We start from the raw sequence: 21,278 nt of genomic DNA, 5'->3' as shown, positions 1-21,278 counted from the left end.
AAAATAAGATACAGTGAGAAAATTTGATTAGGAATAAGATATTTTACAATTGTTTTATGCCAGATTATCATCTGAAGTTTGCAGATACTTTACAGTTGCATACAATTTATCCTTACTAAAGGTAGTTGATAATAACATGGCTGATTAAGTCTTAATAAAGTCATTATTCAAGAAATTTGGGGAGCTATATGGTTGCTATTTTTTTAAACAAATAAATCTTCTGTCTTCCTAGTAGATCAACAGTTTTAAATTGAAAATAAATCCAAGTACTTTACATATATAGAAACAGATTGCAATACACATTACTCAAATACTCACACACATGTACAATATATATTCTAAAAGAGTCTTGAAACATACATATATATGTATACATATATATTTTTTTATTTATACATATTTTAATTATAAGTCTTAAGTTATAATTTTATGAACAAAACAAATTTTATTACAGATTTTATAAACTTCATAACACAGCTAACAAACCTAAATATCTTGAGATAGAGTTTATAGTATTCAAGAAGCTATACCTTAGAGAATCAAAGAATCCAATTAAAAATGTTGTACAGAGCTACACAGAGACTTCTCAGCAGAAGAATATTGAATGGCTGAGATGCACTTAAAGAAATGCTCAACATCCCTAGTCATCAGAGAACTGCACATCCAATCAACCCTATGACTCCACTTCATACTAGTCAGAATGAATACGATCAAAATCTCAGTTGACAGAAGATGCTGGTAAGGATGTGGAGAAAGAGGAACACTCCATCACTGTTGGTGGGATTGTAAAGTGGTGCAACCAATCAGAAAATCAGTCAGTGGTTCCTCAGAAAATTGGACATAGTGCTACCTGAGGACCCAGCTATACCACTCTTGGGTATATACCCAAAAATATTCAATATATAACAAGGACATATGCTCAACAGTGTTCATAACAGCCTTATTTATAATAACCAGAATCTGGAAAGCACCCAGACATCCCTCAGCAGAAGAATGAATTCAGAAAGTATGGCACATATACACAACGGAGTAATACTTAACTTTAAAATCAGTAAGTTTATGAAATTCCTAGGCAAATGGATGAAACTTGAAGCTATCATCCTGAGTATGATAACCAAGTCTCTCTCTCTCTCTCTCTCTCTCTCTCTCTCTCTCTCTCTCTCTCTCTCTCACGCACGCACGCACACACACACACACACACACAAACACAAACACAAAAAAAAAACAAAAACAAATAAACAAAGAAAAAAACAAAAATCTCATGGCATGTACTCACTTATAAACAGATACCCCCTTCCCCCCCAAAAAAAAGGTTCAGAAAACCCAAGAAACCATCCACAGACATTATGAAGCACAAAAAAGGAAGACCAGAATGTGCATGCCTCAGTCCTTTTTAGAAGGGAGAACAAAACAGGGGAGAAAATGCAAGGCCAAATAGAGGAGCAGAGATTCAACAAAAGAGAACCACCGCATATTCAGCCACCAACCCCAAGTACTATTGTTGATGCCAACAAGTGTTTACTGGCAGGAACCAAACATGGATGTCTCCTCAGATGCTCTCCCGGAGTCATACATATACAGATGAGGATGCTTACAACTAAGCATTAGACTGAACACGGGGACCCCAATGAAAAAGCTAGAGAATGAATAAAAATATTTGTACCCTCATTGAAAGAACATCATCATCAATGAAGGCACTGAAGTAGAGAGGGTGATTGGGAGAGGGAACACCTTCATGGAAACAAGTTGAGGGGGAAGAGGGAAGGAAGGGGAGAGGGTATAACATTAGAAATGTAAATACAGAGAATGTCTCACTCACCAAGAAAACTGTTTCTATGTTGCATTCTGTCCTACATGTACTTTATGCTTATCATAACTAGTGGAATTTCAGTGTATGATATCAAAACTCTTAAAGAAATAAGTACTGACAAAAATATTCACATAGTGTTATGCTAAAATGCTTTTAAATATGTATATCTATCCTTCTTTTCTTAAAATAAAGTTGCAAGTGAGAAAAAAAGAAAGTGTCTAATAAAATATTTAAAAATGTAAGAAAAAATCAAAGGGGTATGGAAAAAAAGGAGAAAGTAGAGTACAGAGAAATAAGTTGAAAGTAGTAGAATGTTAGAAATCAGAGATTTGGGGATCATTCGCTGGTATGGTGACAGAATTTGTTACAAACTACAAGAATATGAAAATCAACTATGCCAATTTTGGATTATTAGTTTATATTGCAGACAAGCTGTACAAATAAAATCTGAATCCCTGGCAGTAGAGAGAGATGTTTCATTAAAAAACAATAAAAAAATTAAAAAAAAAAAAAAAAAAAAAAAAAAAAAAAAAAAAAAAAAAACCTCTGTGCAGTGATTTTCTAATAGTTTCCAAGAAGGAGGTGAATGCTAAAGCTTCAGGACAACAGGTTGCTGTCAAAGAGAGCCATAAGCATTCCGGGGAAATGAAATAAAGTAAGTGTCTTCTGTAAATAGACCCTAACTAGCATAGCAGAATATAGCCTTGGAAAGTTTATTTTCATTATTGGCATTAACAGGACAGTTGGCTTATGAGAAACAGAGATTATTGGGCATAGATAAGGAAAGGAATATGTAAGGCACAAGGAGGAATGAATAAAAATCCTGTTTATATTCCAATAATTTATAAGCTGTGAGTGTGTAGAGGGCTGGCATGGTGAAACATACACCATGTAGAATTTGGGGGTGGGAAAAGAGATTCAAAATTATAGTCGTAAGAAGGCAAATGTAGACATGTGGCAAGAAGCTTTGAGGAGAGTAATGTAGATCTCATGGCTCCTTGGTAGCCATGGTAAAAAAGTTCAATGAGGGTAGGGGGAGTAGAAGTACAGGGCATGCTCCTGTAAGTCCAGATGGCCAAAGACATAGGTGGGTGCAGTAACCAGAGAAGGGTGCTTTTGTGGGAGATATATAGGTAGAGGAAAGCAGCAGCTAAATAATTGGCCTCTAGAGTTTGTATTAAAGTTTGTGGTTGGTAATATCAGGCAGAAACAAGAATTCTTATATAACTGAGCCAGTGAGATAACGTGAGTCTGAACATGAATAATAAAGAAAATAAAAGGCAAGGGGTGATGACATTGGTTTTATAAAGCATATGGATTCATGAAAACAGTACAAATGTACCATTGTTAGCCATTGATGAAGACATATAAGTTTTTGCCAATTTGTTGAACCAAGTTTGGAGATGCACCTGTTTCTAGCCTGTGAACACTTTGTTAAAACCCCAATTTTCCGGTTTTTAATAATTATAATTTTATTAATTTCAGTTTTTTACATTATTTTAATAAACAAAGATAAATGTACACATTTTCAGCATTTCTGCATAAAAGTGTACAAATACATTTTTAAGGTTGTAATTAAGTATTTGTGGGTACATATACATACACATATGTATATATGTAACAATAATATAGCAAAAGAGGTTATTAATTTGAAGAGATAGGAGAGAGACTAGGAGGGGCTATAGGGATGAAAGGGGGATGTGATAGTAGAAACTATTTTCATTACAATTTAAAAATTTTTCTTCCAATTACAGAATAATGAAAAAATATTCAAGACTTAGTAATGAAGAGAGTCTAGAAAATTGTCACTTCACAACTATCTTTTATCCATTCGTGTATTTTTTATATCTTTGTCATGATTCTATTTACTAGTTTTAGCTACATAATCCATCTATCCATCCATCCATACATGCATAAATACATACATATTTATGTGTTCATTTGTATTGACAGATTTACAACCTTATAATTTGTACACAATGATAGTGCTAAACATATTTTGTTCTATAAGTAACTAGTATGTCATTACCTGTAAAACACTTCATCCCTCATTTTCTAAGGATTCTTAGGTTCTTTAAAAGTTCTATGAAATGTAGGCATTGACATCAAAGCCTGCTGTAATTTTGGACTCTGCCTGAGTGCTGATGATTCATCCCCCAACCCCTCCTTCCTTGGTTCCATAACTGAAGCAGAAGAATTGAAAGTAGATGTGAGGAAAAATCTTCTTTTTACCTTCTTCTGTGTATATTGACTAATGGAATCACAAGTCAGTCGAACCCGGGGGCTGTTTCTATTTCTGGCTCCTTTTATGTAGTTCCAAGAAACAAGGAAGAGAGGCTCTTTTCTTTCTATTTTTAACCCACTGACTGTGACTCTTATCTTCCAGTTGTTGCTGCCTGCTGATTGTGATATGCTTGTTTTTCCTTCTCCAGTCCCTCTGTTGTAATTTCTGATTATAGATTTTCCTAGAAAAATTATGTCTATGAGTAGATCTTTAAAGATTTGTTGGAAAACTGAGTGTAACGTTCTGCTCATCCCTTGTTTTCCACCTACTCAGTTTGCATGAAACACTCGAGTGTCTCATAAATCTAACTATATGAAGTTAAAATTAGAACTGGAAATTATATTCATCTTCTAAAGATATTCTCAAGAAAGCATGGTGTGTGTAGAATATAAAATGCGTGGTTGTAACAAGGCATTGCCATTTTTTTTCTGACATATATACAGGTTTAAGGTGTTTGCCACTGTCAAAATATCTTAACGAAAGTAATAAATTTAATAAATATCCAGGATATAGCACAGTGGCCTAATCACTAAAGAAAGAATGCAAATAACAAGAAAAGCATAAGTCTTTAGGTATCCTCTGGCACAAGGATTCTGCCCATTTGCTTATTTTATGGTATGTATGTAACAACAACGTGGAAATCATGAGGACATAATGAATTTATCTCTTCAAAGAATTCATGACTCCCCTTGAACTGTTTCTGAGCAAAACATGACATAGAAAAAGAAACATGCTAGAATATCTAGCAATTAAATGACAGTAAGACTGTAAACAACAGTTGTTTTGTTGAATGTTTTTGTTTTGTTTTGTTTTGCCATTAATGGCAAGAGGAGATGAGCATCACTATCCCAAAAGTGCTAGGATTGTGGATATGGAAGAGTCTGTCTCTTGAACTTTCACAGAGTCCATAGTATTATGTTGAGGTTATTTGCTGCCACAGTAGTTCTTAAAGTGGTGAATCTAATGTTAAGAAAATGTTAAAAAAAAAAAAAAAAACTAGTCCCTTTTAAAAGCTGAAGCTTGAATATCTTCTTTGTAGGAGACACAACTCTGCATGCCTGAGGCATGAAGGCACACCAAAAAGCTCACACCTAAATTTTATATTAGGTGATAGGTCCTGTACAGGATGTGGAAACAAGGAAATCAAGGCACGCAGGCTCTGAAACAAACAAACACTGTTTTTGCAGCTTTCCATTGGCTCTGTTTTCTCTCAGTTACAGAAACACTCTTCCTTATCTTCTGCATTATACATTCTGGCTTTCGTTATGTCCAGGACCAGATAAACCCTTAAATATAGCCAGCATCCTTACTGATAAAATCCCTCACTACAGACAAATTAATTTGTTCTCTTGCTTTTGCTTGACAGAGTTTGAGTATTTAAATAGAGAATGGAATCAGATTCAGTCAGGAGAGAGATCTCATATTTAGGCATGAACATCAAAGCCTGCTGTAACCTAGGAGATCTTTGTTAATGCTGCTGATTCATCATTGACTCAGCCCTCTCTGGGTTCCCTGACTGAAGCAGAAAAATCGAAAGTTGATGTGATGAAAACCTGTTTTCACCTTTTTCTATATATATCGACTAACGAAAACACTAGTCAGTTTACTGTCTGGCGCTTTTCCTATTTTTGGACCTTTCTTCATAGATTCAACAATTTGTGAGAGAAGCTCTATTTCATGTTGAATACATTAAGGGTCACACTTATCTTGAAAATGTCCTGTTTGCTTACTAATTGTGATCTGCATGTGTCTCCTTCCCCAAATCTTCTGATTACAGCCTTTTCTAATCAATAATGTCTGATAGGGCATCCTAAAAGGGATGTGAGAATTCTACGTGCAATATTCTGCCTAGGGCCTCCTCCATGTGTATATGTTTTACATGAGATACTGCAGTGTCTTAAAAATATGCACAGTAGCAAATGTAATTCACTGTATAAAGCAATGCTTTTTTATGTTGCATATATTGGCCAAAACACATGTTGTGTGTGGATATTTGATGTGGGGTTGTAAAGAGGTCACATACTTTTCTGACACATAAAATTGTAAGGCATTTAGTATAGTAAAGGACATCTTAATAAAGTAATGCACTTTTATAAATAGCTATTATATAAGACTGAGTCATGATCTTTAAAGACAGAATGCAACAAAAAAATGAAAATCATAGGACTCTAGGTATGCTCAAGTAAATTACTGTGTCCTTTTCTTTCTTTTGTAGTGTGTATATCAACGTGGAAAACTTCAGGGTTTGATGTATTATTGATTCCACTAAAGGACGCATTACTTGTCTGAGCTGTTAGTTAGCAAAGGGCTGACCTGGGAGAATAAGCATGAAAGCAAACACAGTAAATTAAAACATAAATAACAGTATAAACAACTGTTGTATTAATGAATGTCCTTTGATATTAATGACAACAGGATACCACCATAATTGTCATGAAAGTGTTTTGGTTCTACATATGGCAGAGTTTGTGTTCCCTACTTACATCTGGATTATTCAGAGATTCTAAGGTGGCTTGTTGAGGACATTAGCTGCTATAACAGTTCTCCCAGTGGCTAATCTAAGGATATGAAAATTTCAGGCAATCTCTACTCTCATTCACAGTCTGATGGCTGATATTAGTGTCTTTGCAGAAGACACTGCTACACATGATGGAAGCAAGGAAGGCACACCTGACTTTCACATAAGATGACAGTGTCCTTACAGGAGTCAGGAGCCTAAAAATAAGAACATGCAGGCTCTGAAACACCAAGGACTGCCTTTGGAGCTATCCATTGGCTCTGTCTCCTGTCAGTTTCAGAAACCCACCCTTTCTTCTTTTCAGCACCATACAGTCTTATACCCAGGAACAGATAAGCCTTTGAATATAGCTAGCAACCACACTGATGAAATCCCACCCTGCAGACAAATTAATTTGCTCTCCTTGCTTTGGATTTATAGAGTTTAGATATTTAATTAAAGAAGAAAATCAGATCCAGTCAGAAGACAAATTTCATATCTAGGCATGAACGTAAAAGCCTGCTGTAACCTTAGAGATCTCCATCAGTGCTACTGATTCATACCTCACTCCCTCCTCCCTTTGTTCCCTGTCTGAAGCAGGAAAATTGAAAGCGGATGTGATTAAAAAAAAAAACTGGTTTTACCTTATTCTCTCTACATTGACAAACAGGAAACTAGTCAGTGGTACCCTAGGGCTTTTTCTTTTTCTGGACCCTTCTGTCTAGATCCCAGCAATTTGTCAGAGATGCTATACCCTTTCTTTCCCTCAAACCTACTGACGGTGCTTTTATTTTTCAATTATCCCTGCCTATTTACTAATTTTTATGTTCTGTATTTTCTTTTTACAATTGCTTCTTTTGTATGCTCTCATCATAGCCTTTCATAGTACAAAACTAATAATATATATCCTCAATGAAATGTTGGAATACTGAATGACATATTCTGCCCATGCCCTGTTCCATGAGTACTCAGTTTGCATCAAACACTGGAGTGTAGTGGAATTCAGTGTTGAAGATGATGTTTAAATGTGGTGAATATTCCCAACAGTTCATAGTGTATGTAGAACATTTACTGTGTCATTGTAAAGCAGACATGTCATTTTGTTAATTATATACAGTTGTAATGTATTTACTACTGTCAGGAATGTCTTAATCAAATATTACATTTTCATAAATATCCAGGATATACCACAGACAACTGACCTCTAAAGAAAGCATGCAAATAACCTGAACAGCAGAGGTCCCTAGGTATCCAAAATTACAAGATCACAATGAAAATTACCTTGTCAATTTCTTTCTTTTACACAATGTAATAGCAAGGTAGAGATACTCAGGAAATGATGTGTTAATTTTTCTAAAAGGCTCATGAGTCCTCTGAGAGAGTCCCCTGATTTTTATTATCTCTACCTTGTGGATGAACAGGCATCTCTAGTGCAGATTGAATGGTGGGCTTACCTATAAGGATCTCAATATGTCATCAGGTTTCATTATATTTTTATATACCTTTTTCTGAATGAAAGAATTAGGCTTCTACCCAGGCCTGCAATTCATCAAGTTTAGGTTCTTAATTACTTTAAGCGTGGCAGGTATGCTTTGCATCATCTGGAATACATCCCACATTGAATAAACAGCCTTTTATACTATGGACTAGATCCTTTCTTACTGAAGTTTCTGCTTCTTTTGTACTTCATTTTCTGCGAGTGTTACTACATCTATATTAAATATTTCTCCTCATGGCTTTATAGTAAACTATAATAGAATAGATATATATTTAGTAAACTATAATATAAATAGGCATTTTTAATGTACAACTTACTTTGTAACCTGGGTTGTCATAGGCAATAATAGTAGATAAAATTCTACTCTAAAATACATTTTCTATGATAAAGAGTGATGTGTACTAACTAGTTTCACTGAATTCCTGTTCAGAGCTCTATTTTTGAACTTAGACAGCATCCTCTAGCAACTTCTACAATTGCCTAACTAGGTATGATTTATCCATGAATGATAAAAGGCTGGTAGGTTAATGATAAATCGTGTTCTAGTAAATATTTATATGGTATTCTATAAATATATTTACCATGGTTTTTTTAATGATCACTTTGAAAGCCCTTGAGGTGATGGGTGTCATTGGAAAGCCTTGCTTCAGGGAATGGCTGAAGTCCTTGTATTGTAACAGATTTACCACTGCTTCAATGCAGGAAGTTGGGACTTAAAACCCTCAATGTTTACTTGCTTTGTTAGCTGGAGTTTTTGCTCTTACAAAGAGCTTTATAATTTTAGAGAATAGTTGTTGTTCCAAAAAGGAGCGAAATAATTGGGTTATCAGTCATCCTAGTCAAATTATGGCATAGAAAATTCTTAAGGACTTAATATTATTTTTCAGAAGTCGTCAGATGTTAACTGGCTAAAACCTCTCCTTAAGCCCACAATGGAGATCTCAAACCTTAGTTCACTGTTCTCCAGAAATGCAAATTATAGTCCCTCTGTAGTTAACTGAGAGATGAAAAGTTTTGCAGAGAATATAGAGAATACAACTAGTTAACAGCAGATATTATATAGATTATGATTAATTGTTGGTTGTCTGCATTTTTGCTGTACACCCACAGCAGTCCTTTTGGCAAAAAGAACCATTAATGTGAATTCATCCTTTTTCCTTGTTAAATAAAGTTTTAACATCCTATTAGGAAACAGAATTGCATGATAAAATAATGAAGATATATATATATATATATATATATATATATATATATATATATATATATATATATATATATATATGTAATGTCTTAACCTGATGAAATATTTATTTCTTATTTTAAGATATTAAATTGGTTATGGCTAAATACTGATGTTTGGCCTATTGCATATCCAAACTTGTCAGGGAAAATTGACAATTGATAATAATTAAAGTTGTTAATTCTTTTCCCTATGAATTCTTTATTTCCTATAAATTTTTGCATGCAGCTAATCGATAATGAAATTGCTGTATTTATAAATAGTTCATCTATGAGAAAGCAGTATTTAAAATTGGATCACATGATCATTCTCTAGAGATTCCCCCTGTTACAGCAGAGATTATTGGATTACATGCTGTAGCCACTGTTTTTAAATGTAAAATTAGTTAAACCTTAAATTTATGTATTGATAGCCAATATATAGTTTATAGTTTGTGATTGCTTGAAATTTTTCTTTTTTTTACTGCAAATTTTTTAGTTTTGCAATTGTTTGTTCAAATACAACTTAATTTAAGCGAATTTATTGTTCCATACTTAGATATTTAAGGGATTGCCTGTATCCCTTAGTAAAGGCAATATCAAAGAAGATTTGTACCCCAAGCAGATTATAATCCCAATTTTTACCATCAAAATAATAATGGCCTGAGACAACAATTTGATATTTCTAGAGGTTATAATTGTCAAATTGTAACATCTTTTCAAGCATTCTAGTTGAAATTGCTTTGACAGGACAAGCAACTAAAAGTATAATTTTTCATTGCCTATGTTATTTTCCTATAGTTGTTGTTCCAAATCAGATTATTACATAATGGAACTGGCTATTACAGTAAAGCATTTCAGATGCTTTGTCAACAATTTAATGTTAACCATACTATTGAGATTGCCTATAATTCTCAAGAACAAGATATTGTAATACAAATACTTGAATCTGTAAAATGATATCTTCATATAATTAAAAGGGGGGATTATATCCCCATTTATTTGAATCATATACTTTTTATTTTAATAAAAAATAAATTTGGATGTCAAGGAATGTCGATGGCATTCTACAACTGGGCAAACTTATGCCTAGGTGAAATGACAGGATCCACATCCTGGCATATTGTTTGGTCCTGATCAAGGGACCAATTAATATGGGGAAGAGTGTGTGTTTGTGTTTTTTTTTTCACAAGATGCTTCAAGAACATGCTATGCTAGCTGCCAGAATGGATGGTGAGACATGCTGATGTTGAGACAAAGAATCATGCTGACCTGTGAGCTTGATGAGATCCCTGACAATGGTGACCAAGAAACTGCATTGAACATCTGTTCCTGACCCACCTTTGCTTGTCTTTAACTCGGATTGGACAAGCAGCTGTTCCTCAAGTTTTTAGACCTTGTGGGATAGAGAACATGGGAATTATGAAAACTGACTTAGAATTAAACTGAATTAGTCAATTAGAAAAGAAGTTGTAATGACTTTTCTCTTAACATTAATGAGACCAGTCATTCTGACTCAAGCATGGACTTGTTCAGAAATCAATTCAATAATAGAAATAATATTCTTTATTGGGAAGACAAATTTTGAACATTTTTAAAGACATCTAAAATTTTATAATTCCCTTGTGAAGCTATATTTATATTGGATATAATTAGGACTAGATCTAGATTTTGAATGTTAGAACATGTATTTAAAATTCTAATCTTTTATTATTTGGTAATGTTAAAATTACTTATGTTTCTTTATTGATACTTATTGTAAGTTGTATTCACTGTAGACTTTCCAATTGTGTTATTGTTGAATTCTAACATGATATGTTTATAATGGTGTTTTATCAACCAGCTTTTGTTCTATTTCCAGTCAGTATTATAAGACTGTGAAAGAAGGTTTGCAGATACTAGAAGTTAGTCAGGCTTTATACTAAAGCAAGAGAGTATTGGACTTGATTATTGCAGGCATAGTAGCTTTAATTGTATTGATAGTTGGTATTACCTGCTTCTGCTGTTGCCCTGAGAGAAGTTAAGGCAGCTACTTTTGTTAATCATTAGTAAAAAAAAGTTACTAATGTTTTAATCTAGAAGATTTAAGTAGTCATTTAGAACAATTGATTGATATTATTGATGTTATTTAAGTTATAAAAGAAGTGCTTCAAAGTTTGAGAGTAAGAAGCCATTTCCAGAGGTATGCTAAGTACTAATAGATTTGTGTTATTTCTAAGCTTTACAGTGATAGTCACTATAATTGGGCATAGATTCAGCGACACTTATAGGGTGTTTGGCATAGTACTAATACCTCTCTAGATGCTTTAGCCTTACACACTGAGGTTATTAACCATTGGATACTAAGCCCAGAAAGCTCTGAACACCCCAGAAACAACTTATGGACTGCGTGAAGTTCAAGAAAAAAAAAGAAAAGAAAAAAATCATTATGTTTACTCCTTCCTTACACACCAAGAAAACTTTGAATAATTCCAGCTTACATCATGTTTTACATGTACTTTTGAAAGACTCCCTTAGGGGACCCTCACTTAAATCTCAGGAGAGGCGCGCACCCAGTGAGGCACCGAGACCAGACTTGCTGCAATCACACGAAGAATTTTATTGAAAGTGAAACAGAGCAAGATCTCAGGCCACCATGCTGGGGTTGAGACTCATACACCACACAGGGATAGAAAATTTTGACCCTGGCCTGAACTTGTGACGGGCATATAAAGGCAAAAACCACAAAAGAGGGTCGAGACTATTACACCACACAGGGATAGAGGAGTTCGACCCCGGCCTGAACTTGTGATGGGCTTATAAAGGCAAAAACCACAAAAGAGGGGGAGGACAGAGGGAGAATGAGGAAATTCAAAGGAGAAGAGTCATACATTATTTATCAGTTAAACCATGTGTCACATGAATCATATGCCTGGGGCACACCTAGGTGTTGAAACATTCCACAGAGGTTATCGGGACCTTCTGTGGTTATTCTGAGGACTGTTCTTCTCAAAAAAGTTCCGGGTGAGATTACCTGCAGAGGAGAGGGCCCTAGGGCAAGGAATCAGTGTCCTTTGACAATTTTTTACTCTTCATTCCCCCCTTTTTCTTTGTGTAGAAAGCTCTAATCTTAGTGCGATTCCTCAGCTTCTTGTTATATCTGGTATTGTTGTCTTAGGACCATTACCTGTACAGCACTCACCCTTTCTTTTATAAAAGTCACCAGTCTATTGAGGATGCATGGCCCAAAGGTTAGAATTAGCATCAAAATGAGTAAAGGCCCAACCAAAGTGAAGACTAGAGAACCAGGGTGACCGGTTAAACCAATTTTCATACCATCCTTGGTATGTTTCTAAGCTTTGCCATAGAATCTCTTATGACACCAGAATGATCTATGTAAAAGCAACATTCTTCTTTTAGGGCAGCACAGAGCCCTCCTTTGGTGACAGAGTGAGAAGAGGAGGTCTCTCAGACCTGGGTACAGGGTTATCAAGCACCGAATTGGGGCCTACGGGTCATGCGGGCGGACTCTCTATCTTTATCTTAATAGCAAAAATGAATCCAGGGTCCCCTCTGCCAGTGTAGACTCTCCATCCCCAACGGTTTCCTCTTACCCACTGACGATCTTGTTTTCCCTGTGGGGTGAAGCTGATATTTAGAGGGTTACAATAACTGTCTTTGCATGGTCCCTGACGGCTACCCGAGCGTTCAAAGGCACACCCAGTCCTATAAGCCGGGTATTTGGATGGATCTCTTTCCCCTTTTTCTGGCTCCCCTGGTTTACAACCCTTTTTAACTATAATTAGATCCCAAGCGAAGGAAGGCTTCCAGTAGGCTTCTCCCATGGTCTCATATCCCCATTTACTACAAAAATAGTCTGAGGCCCCTTCACACCATCTCTTCATTTCCCTGGTGTGTCCCTGTCCGGAGCAGACATAGAAGTATGCTGCCTGAAGCTTGGCACGGAAAAACTGTCCTGAACACCCCAATGTGCTCCCTATGCCATGAGAGACACACTGTTCTTCTGGGGGTGGCCTTTCTAAATTGGTATAACTGGAAAGACCCCAGGCCATAGAGCCAGCTGCTAACTTACAGACATCGGGTGCAAGATCAGGCCACCAAATCCAAGGGGGATGCACTGTGGTTGTTGACCACACAACGTCACCCTCTTCATTAAGCACTTCCCAGGTAAATTTTTGAGGGGAATGGGGGTTATTACCCAAGTTTGGGGCTACGACGAAGGCGCAGCTTAAGAGGATTGTCACCAGCTGCCACTGTCCATTTGTCTTCATGGTTATCTTTGCCGTGACTGGGTGTTTTCTTTACATGGGAGGTATGGACCCAAGCAGCAATCCCGTCGACCTTGACTGCCGAGGGGGTAGTTAACAGCATCAGGTAGGGTCCCTTCCACCAGGGCTCAAGCGTGCCAGCGTGATGTTGTCTGACCAGGACTGAGTCTCCGACCTGGAACCTGTGGGACACCGTGGTGGTTCCTGGAGTGTAGGCTTCTTTGATTGGACTCTAGATATGTGTTTTAATAACTTCTAAGGCCTTTATGTGGGTAAATAGAACAGAGGAGGAGGGGAGTTAGTGCTAGGATCCAATATCCCGCATGAATCCATTAAGGGGGGCGGTCCCCCATGTAGAATTTCATAAGGAGTAAGGCCCAAACACCCTGGCGAGTTTCGGACTCTAAGAAGCACAAAGGGGAAGAGGGTCACCCAGTCTTTGCCGCCGGTCTCAATAGATAATTTAGTAAGGGTCTCTTTTAGAGTTCTATTCATTCTTTCTACCTGTCCTGAGCTCTGGAGTCTGTAAGCACAATGTAATTTCCAATTAGTCCCCAGTTGGGTGGGCAAATCATGACTTACCTGGGCAACAAAAGCTGGGCCATTGTCCAAGCCGATTACCTTGGGAATCCCGAACCTGGGCAGAATTTCTTCTAGTATCTTCTTGGTCACCACCTGAGCAGTTTCAGATCTTGTGGGAAAGGCTTCTACCCATCCTGAAAAAAGTGTCTATAAAAACTAGAAGATATTTATTACCGTACTTTCCCGGCTTAATTTCACTAAAGTCTATTTCCCAATAAACTCCCGGTCAATTTCCCCTCATTCTCTTTCCAGGTTCCTTGAACGGTCGGGCGGCATTGGTCAAAGTACAGGCTTGACATGTCTTTACTACCTGTTTTGTTATGGTATGTAGGTCTTGAACATAATATTTGGAACTTTTAATTAGTCGTTTAAGTTTTTCAGTTCCGAGGTGGGTTAGTTGATGTAATCTTTTTACCTAGTCTTACCCTTCTTTAGCCGGTAAGACCATTCGCCCATCTTCAGTCAGGGCACAGTCTTTGTGTGGGAGCTCAGGGGCCCCTGGTGGGTGACCTCTGGTTTCTTCTATTAGCACCGCAGTTCCATGGGCGGCTTGTTTGGCTGTCTGATCTGCCATCTGGTTTCCCCGTGTAACTGGGTCAGTCCCTTTTTGATGTCCTAAGCAATGGACAATGGCCAATTTGTTGGGTAGGTATATGGCTTCTAGAAGAGCCAGGATTTCTTCTTTTTTTTAAATTTCTCTCCCTGCCGATGGGAGCAGGCCCCTCTGCCTATAGATGTCCCCATGAATGTGGGCGGTGGCAAAGGCATAGTGGCTGTCAGTATAGATGTTGATAGCCTTACCTTCTGCCAGGCGCAGAGCTTGAATTAGTGCCAAAAGTTCAGCTTTTTGAGCAGACGTCCTCTCGGGGAGACTGCTGGCCCATAGTACCTGCTTACCATCTACCACCGCTGCTCATGCTCTTCTTTTTCCTTCCACCACGAAGCTGCTGCCATCCATATACCAGCTAGGCACACCTGGCCAAGGTTGATCAGTCAGGTCCTTTCTGACTCCAGTCTCCTAGGCCAGGACATCAGCGCATCTGTGCACAGGAGTAGAGGCACCGGCTTCGGGGAGTAGGGTGGCAGGGTTGAGGATAGCAGGGGGAGCAAAAGTTATTTAATCAGTTAGTAACAGGCTCTGGTAATGAGTCATCTGAGCGTTTGTCATCCAGCGGTCGGGGGGCTGTTGTGCAATACTTTCTAAGGCATGGGGGGCGATTATAGTCACATGTTGACCCAGGGTAAGCTTGTCAGCTTCTTTGATGAGCAGGGCTACTGCAGCAATGGCTTTTAGACAAGAGGGCCAGCCACTGGCAACGGGGTCTAGTTTTTTTTGACAAGTAGGCCACCGGCCGCTTCCAAGGACCCAGGGCCTGCGTCAGGACTCCCCAAGCCACTCCAGCCCGTTCATCAACATATAAAGTGAAAGTTTTGGTCAGGTCTGGCAGAGCCAAAGCAGGGGCTGAGAGCAGGGCAGTCTTTATATTATCAAAGACTTCTTGATGTTCTTCTTTCCATGTAAATGAGACTTTGTCTCTAGTCAGGGGGTACAAAGGGGCCGCCAAAGTGGCAAATCCCGGTATCCAGAGTCTGCAAAAGCCTGCCGTTCCCAGAAACTCGTGTACTTGTCGTGGAGTGGTGGGGGTCAGGATCTGCATCACAGTTTTCTTTAGGGCTTCAGTGAGCCACCGCTTCCCTTCCCAGAGGGTGTATCCCAGGTAGGTAACTTCTGGACGGTATAAATGAGCCTTCTTTTCAGAGACCCGGTACCCAAACTCACCAAATTCTTTTAGAAGATTTTTGGTCCCATCAAGGCACAGTTCCCAGGATGAGGCTGTGAGCAGCAAATCATCGTGGTCTCTGTCCGCCCGGGGGTCTTCTTGGCCTGTTGCCCAGGTACCCTGATTGTCTTTTCTCTAACCTTTCTCCACCTACTACTGTGGCCAAAATCCTACTCAGATTCCTCTCTTGGCGGCGATCACACCGATTCTCTCTTCTGTTTCTCTCTTTTCTCTTTCTTGCTTCTCTTCCTCAGTCTCTCTCTTATGATACACTTTCTCTGCTTCTTTTACTAAATCCTGTAAAGTATAATCTTGGAGTCCCTCTAATCTTTGTAACTTCTTCTTGATATTAGAGGCCGACTGTCTTATAAAAGCCATGGCTACAGCCGCCAGCTGTCCCTCTGAGGAGGGATCAAATGGGGTATATCTCCTGTAAGCCTCCATCAAGCACTCTAAAAAGACAGAGGGTGGTTCCACTGGACCTTGCAGGACTTCTCTTACCTTAGCCAAATTCGTGGGTTGCCTTGCGGCTCCCTTGAGACCTGCCACTAGAGCCCGGCGGTAGACCGTGAAACGCTCCCTACCTTCTGCAGAGTTGTAATCCCAGTCAGGGCTGATCAAGGGAAAAGCTGCATCTATAAAATTAGGGAGATTGTTGGGGATCCCATCTGGTCCTGGAACATTTTTTTCTAGCTTCCAGGAGGATCCTCTCTCTCTCTTCCATAGTAAAGAGGACCTGCAAAAGCTGCTGGCAGTCATCCCAAGTGGGCTGATGAGAAAACATCAGGGACTCAAGGAGTCCTGTCAGGCCAGAGGGGTTCTCTGAAAATGAGGGGTGGTTAGTTTTCCAGTTATACATATCGGCTGATGAAAACAGCCAATACTGTAGCGGGACTAGTTCTCCCGGAGCTGGGGCGGGTCCATAAGCCCGTAATGGTAGGGCAATAGCAAAGCCAAGCCCCGTGCCATTTCCCTCTGGATGCGACCCTGGCGGCTTCAGGTCCTGGCTGCTGGTCCTGTTTCAGAGGTTGTCTGGGAGTCAGTGGGAGTTGGCACCTGTGGGGGACTTGCATGAGAAACTGGTTGAGGATATGGGGGTGAAGGGTGGTCTAGGAGAAAGGAACCATCATCAGTTTCAGGATAAATCTGCGTGGGGGCCGATGGAGCGGGTGCCGGCTTGTCTGGGGGAGGTACTTTCAGTTTCGTGACCACGGCCACCATCGCCGTTTCTGCCCTTGCTGTTCAGGGTCTCACCCAGAGTGGCGGGTTTTGGACCAGGTCCTCCCACACGATGTATGGAACCTTATCAGGGTGTCCCCCTGAAGCCTGAAAAAACAATTCGCTTGACAGTGGAGATGAGAGATAGATTAAAAGTTCCCTCAGAAGGCCATCCTACGCCAAAACTCGGCCATTTGGAGTAGCAGAATGTCTGCCACGGTCCTTTCCTAACTTCAACAGAAAGATTATGAGCCCTTGTCTTAATGTCCGTCCAATGGTCCAAAGTCAGTGTTAGTGGGGTTGTCACAGTCTGTCCCATTTCTAGTTCTGTCACAGACACAAGAAAAACAATCACAAATACTACAAAACAGAGAGACAATGTCAGTTGCCGACCTCGAGTCAATCAGAAATCCTGAAAAGAGTCAGGTGGTCTAGAATTGGCCCCCTGACACAGATCATCAAGGAGAAAAACTGATCTCCTGACTTTCCCCGTGGCGGTCCACCAGGCATCCCTGGTCCTGCCCCATCCTCCTGGGATGTCTCCCAGAGTGAACAGACGGCAGACACCTGGGTACGTCTATCCCTGTCCACTCTGCTCCTCCTCCAGAAGAGCAGACTCAATTAGAGTGTTAGCGAAAACAGAACTGCGATCGCATCAGATCTCTGAACAATCTACAAACACAGAATCACAACAGGACAACGAGGAAAGAAAGGAAAGAAAATCCTTACCACCAAGTAGGTCTAGGACCCATGGGTGGTTGCGCAAATCCTGGACAAGCCCCCAAATGAAAGACCCCCGAAGGGAGACCCTCACTCAAATCTCAGGAAAGACTCGCACCCAGCGAGGCACCGAGACCAGACTTGCCACAATCGCACGAGGAATTTTATTGAAAGTGAAACGGAGCAAGATCTCAGGCCAGCATGCTGGGGTCGAGACTATTACACCACACAGAGATAGAGGAGTTCGACCCCGGCCTGAACTTGTGACGGGCTTATAAAGGCAAAAACCACGAAAGAGGGGGAGGACAGAGGGAGAATGAGGAAATTCAAAGGGGAAGAGTCATACATTATCAGTTAAACCATGTGTCACATGAATCATATGCCTGGGGCACACCTAGGGCGTTGAAACATTCCACAGAGGTCATCAAGACCTTCTGTGGTTATTCTGGGAACTGTTCTTCTCAAGAAAGTTCCAGGTGTGATTACCTGCAGAGGAGAGGGCCCTAGGGCAAGGAGTCAGTGTCCTTTGACAATTTTTTACTCTTCACTTTATGCTCATTATAACTACTAATATCTTAATGCTCACTATAAAACCTCATAAAAAAATCCAAGCAATGCCAAAAATGTATTTGTATACTTTTATAAAAAATGCTTAAAATTTGTACATTTATCTTTGTCTTTTTTTTAAATAAAGTTCTTCAATTAAAGAAAAAAAAATAAAAAGAATGTTGTCCCACTGAGCTTCGATGCTGCAGATGTTTCTGGTAAATTTATTCGTGGCCTATGGTCAGTGTTTCCTTCTTGGTCCTTGTCATGCTAGCTTTTCTAGTCCTGGGAATACTTTTACTCCTGCATGTTGTGGTAAGGCTTGCCTTTAGCCACATAAACTCATTGGTTGCCAGGGTGCATGGCACGCTGAGAATGAATCCCCACTTGGAGTTATCAACAGGCTGGCAGTCAGAGACAGTGAACTTCTGAATAGTACCTTACCGACATGAGCCAGAATTGCATCAATATTATATTTCATGTTAATTCATTATATTAATAGGGAATACTAATAGAAATGATGCCATTCAAAAAAAATCAGGTAACAGAGGTGTTTCTGTCAGAAGACCAAGACAGACACAGTCATGTTTATATAATAAAAAAGGGGGAGATGTGGAGAGCCATTTTAGCAACTCTGAACAGTTGATGGCAGAGCAATATTAATATTATCCTGGGATATTTTGGGGCTAGCAAAGGCAGGAATCTGGCCTCTGTGCTACGGCCTGTAAGGGGTATTATGGAGTACATCTGCATCTGTAGCCCTAGGGCAGTTTCTGAGAATAAGGCTTTAAGGAAGTAGATTTACATCTGTAGTATGGGGCAGGGCCTTTTAGAATGCAGCATAGAAAAACATTCCAATTTGATGCTCCAGGGAGTATCATTATTAATGCAGCTTTGTGCAGGGTGGATTTTGGAACATAGGCACAGCAGTATTCATTTTTATCTCTGACCTTTTCACCTTACCTCCAAGATTGTTAACTCCTTTGATCCCTGTCTCTGAGCAGTTACATTTTTGCATGTAATTAAAATGGTTTAAAAAGGGAGGACCAAAAAAAAAAAAAAAAAAAAAAAAAAAAAAAAAAAAAAAAAAAAAGCTTCCCTTCGGCAACGAGGACTCGGCCTCAAGTCTATCTGAAGTCATATTGCAGCTTTACCTAACTTGTCTTTTTCTTTCAATCCTCGCTCCAGTTCTAGGTGGATCTCTTGAGAGTTCAAGCTGGATTCAGACACAAAAGCAAGAAAGCAGAAGAAGCCCGATCAAGTAGGATAAGGAGAGCTCCTGTAAAGAACATATGGTTACAAGTACAAGAGCTTGGGGAGAATAACTGAGGATATTGTGCATTTTATTAGTGTCTCATAGAGATGCTATCCCATTCTACATAGATATGCCAATAGTTACTTGATTAAGTAACAGTACATTTGCTTTCGAGTTCATGTTAGAATCCAGAACATAGAAGCACTCTGGCACTGACTTATACAAAATGAAAATAAGCTTTCAAAATTCTTCATAAAGTTTTCCCCGCTCTATGGAGCCATTGTTATTAGTTGATGGTGGCTCAGGAATTTTCTGAATTGCTCTGCACATCTGCTCTATGAAAATTTTATACAGTAGATTAAAAGTGTTCTTTCCTCTGGAGAAGCTGATGTATATAAGTAGACCAGGCCAGACAATGTTGAAAGGGAGGGAGCCCAAAATTCTAAAGTGGAGTGAGGAACAGAAGAGTAACAGTAGCCACTTCCAATGGTGGGGAAAAAAAGGAGAGCTTCATATAAGAAATCAAGGGGGATAGAATTAGAATGACGTAGAAAAAAATCTACTAAAGGTTTTCAACCTTACAGAGTGAGTGTACCTTATACACATTTAATTATATCAAACTTTAATATGTTTAATAGCAAATAATGTAAAATGATTGAATCTAACCACACTACAGTAAAGCTGGGTTATATTTGATATTAGAATCTTATTAATTCTGAACTTTCTCTCAATTGTTCTGAACTTATATTAATAGACTTTAAAAGTACCACACCAAGCTTATAATTCCTGTAGTTTAAGAGTGTTGGTTATGTTTACTTTATTTTCTGTATTTTTTTTTGTGTAAAATTATTGTGTAATTTTTTTTCTTTGAAACCAGAGCAATGTTAATCACTGTGTGTTTTGAGGATTTGGAAACTTATTTAAGGTAAATGCATATATATCTTTTGTACCCCTGATGTAAAGTTAGTTTACAATGGATGTGAATGGCATGAGATGGTGTAGAATCCTTGGAACCTTGGAAATGTTATTGTTGTATAAAGCAGAAGTGAAACCCAGTAAATTAGTAAAGATTAACATTCCTTTTGCTTGTAAGAGTTAAAAATAGATGAAAGATAAAAGTATACACATATTGAGTTTCTAACACTGTGAAAAGTGAATTGTAGTGCTAGGAAGGTTTTTATTTTCTCTATTAATTATTGTCACGAAGTTTCTAAAGGAGTATTTTCTCAAATTGAGTATTATGAACACCTTTTCGAGCCATTGGATCTTATCACAAAGATTTTGTAAGACCATTAGAAAACAAAGATAGTAACATTAAATTGTATAACAATAACAAATTATAGTTATAACATAGCACAAAAGTAATTGTATATTTGGAGTCAAACACCATATGAGGAAATATAGTAAAAAAAAAAAATCTCAGCATTAAGAATGTTCAGAAACTCTTTGCTTGATCATCTCTGTGCATACATTCATTTGCCTACATGACTATAAGTATATTACAATGAATAAGTCAAAACCCAGAAAAGTACATTTTAATTTTCATTAGCTTTCTATAGTGGATTAGTTGGTGCAGTTAAAATTAGCATCCAAAGTCTGAG

Source organism: Micromys minutus (genome assembly GCF_963924665.1).
Source record: "Micromys minutus genome assembly, chromosome: 3".
Lineage (NCBI taxonomy): Eukaryota > Metazoa > Chordata > Mammalia > Rodentia > Muridae > Micromys > Micromys minutus.
Note: the sequence above shows the minus strand (reverse complement) of the source record.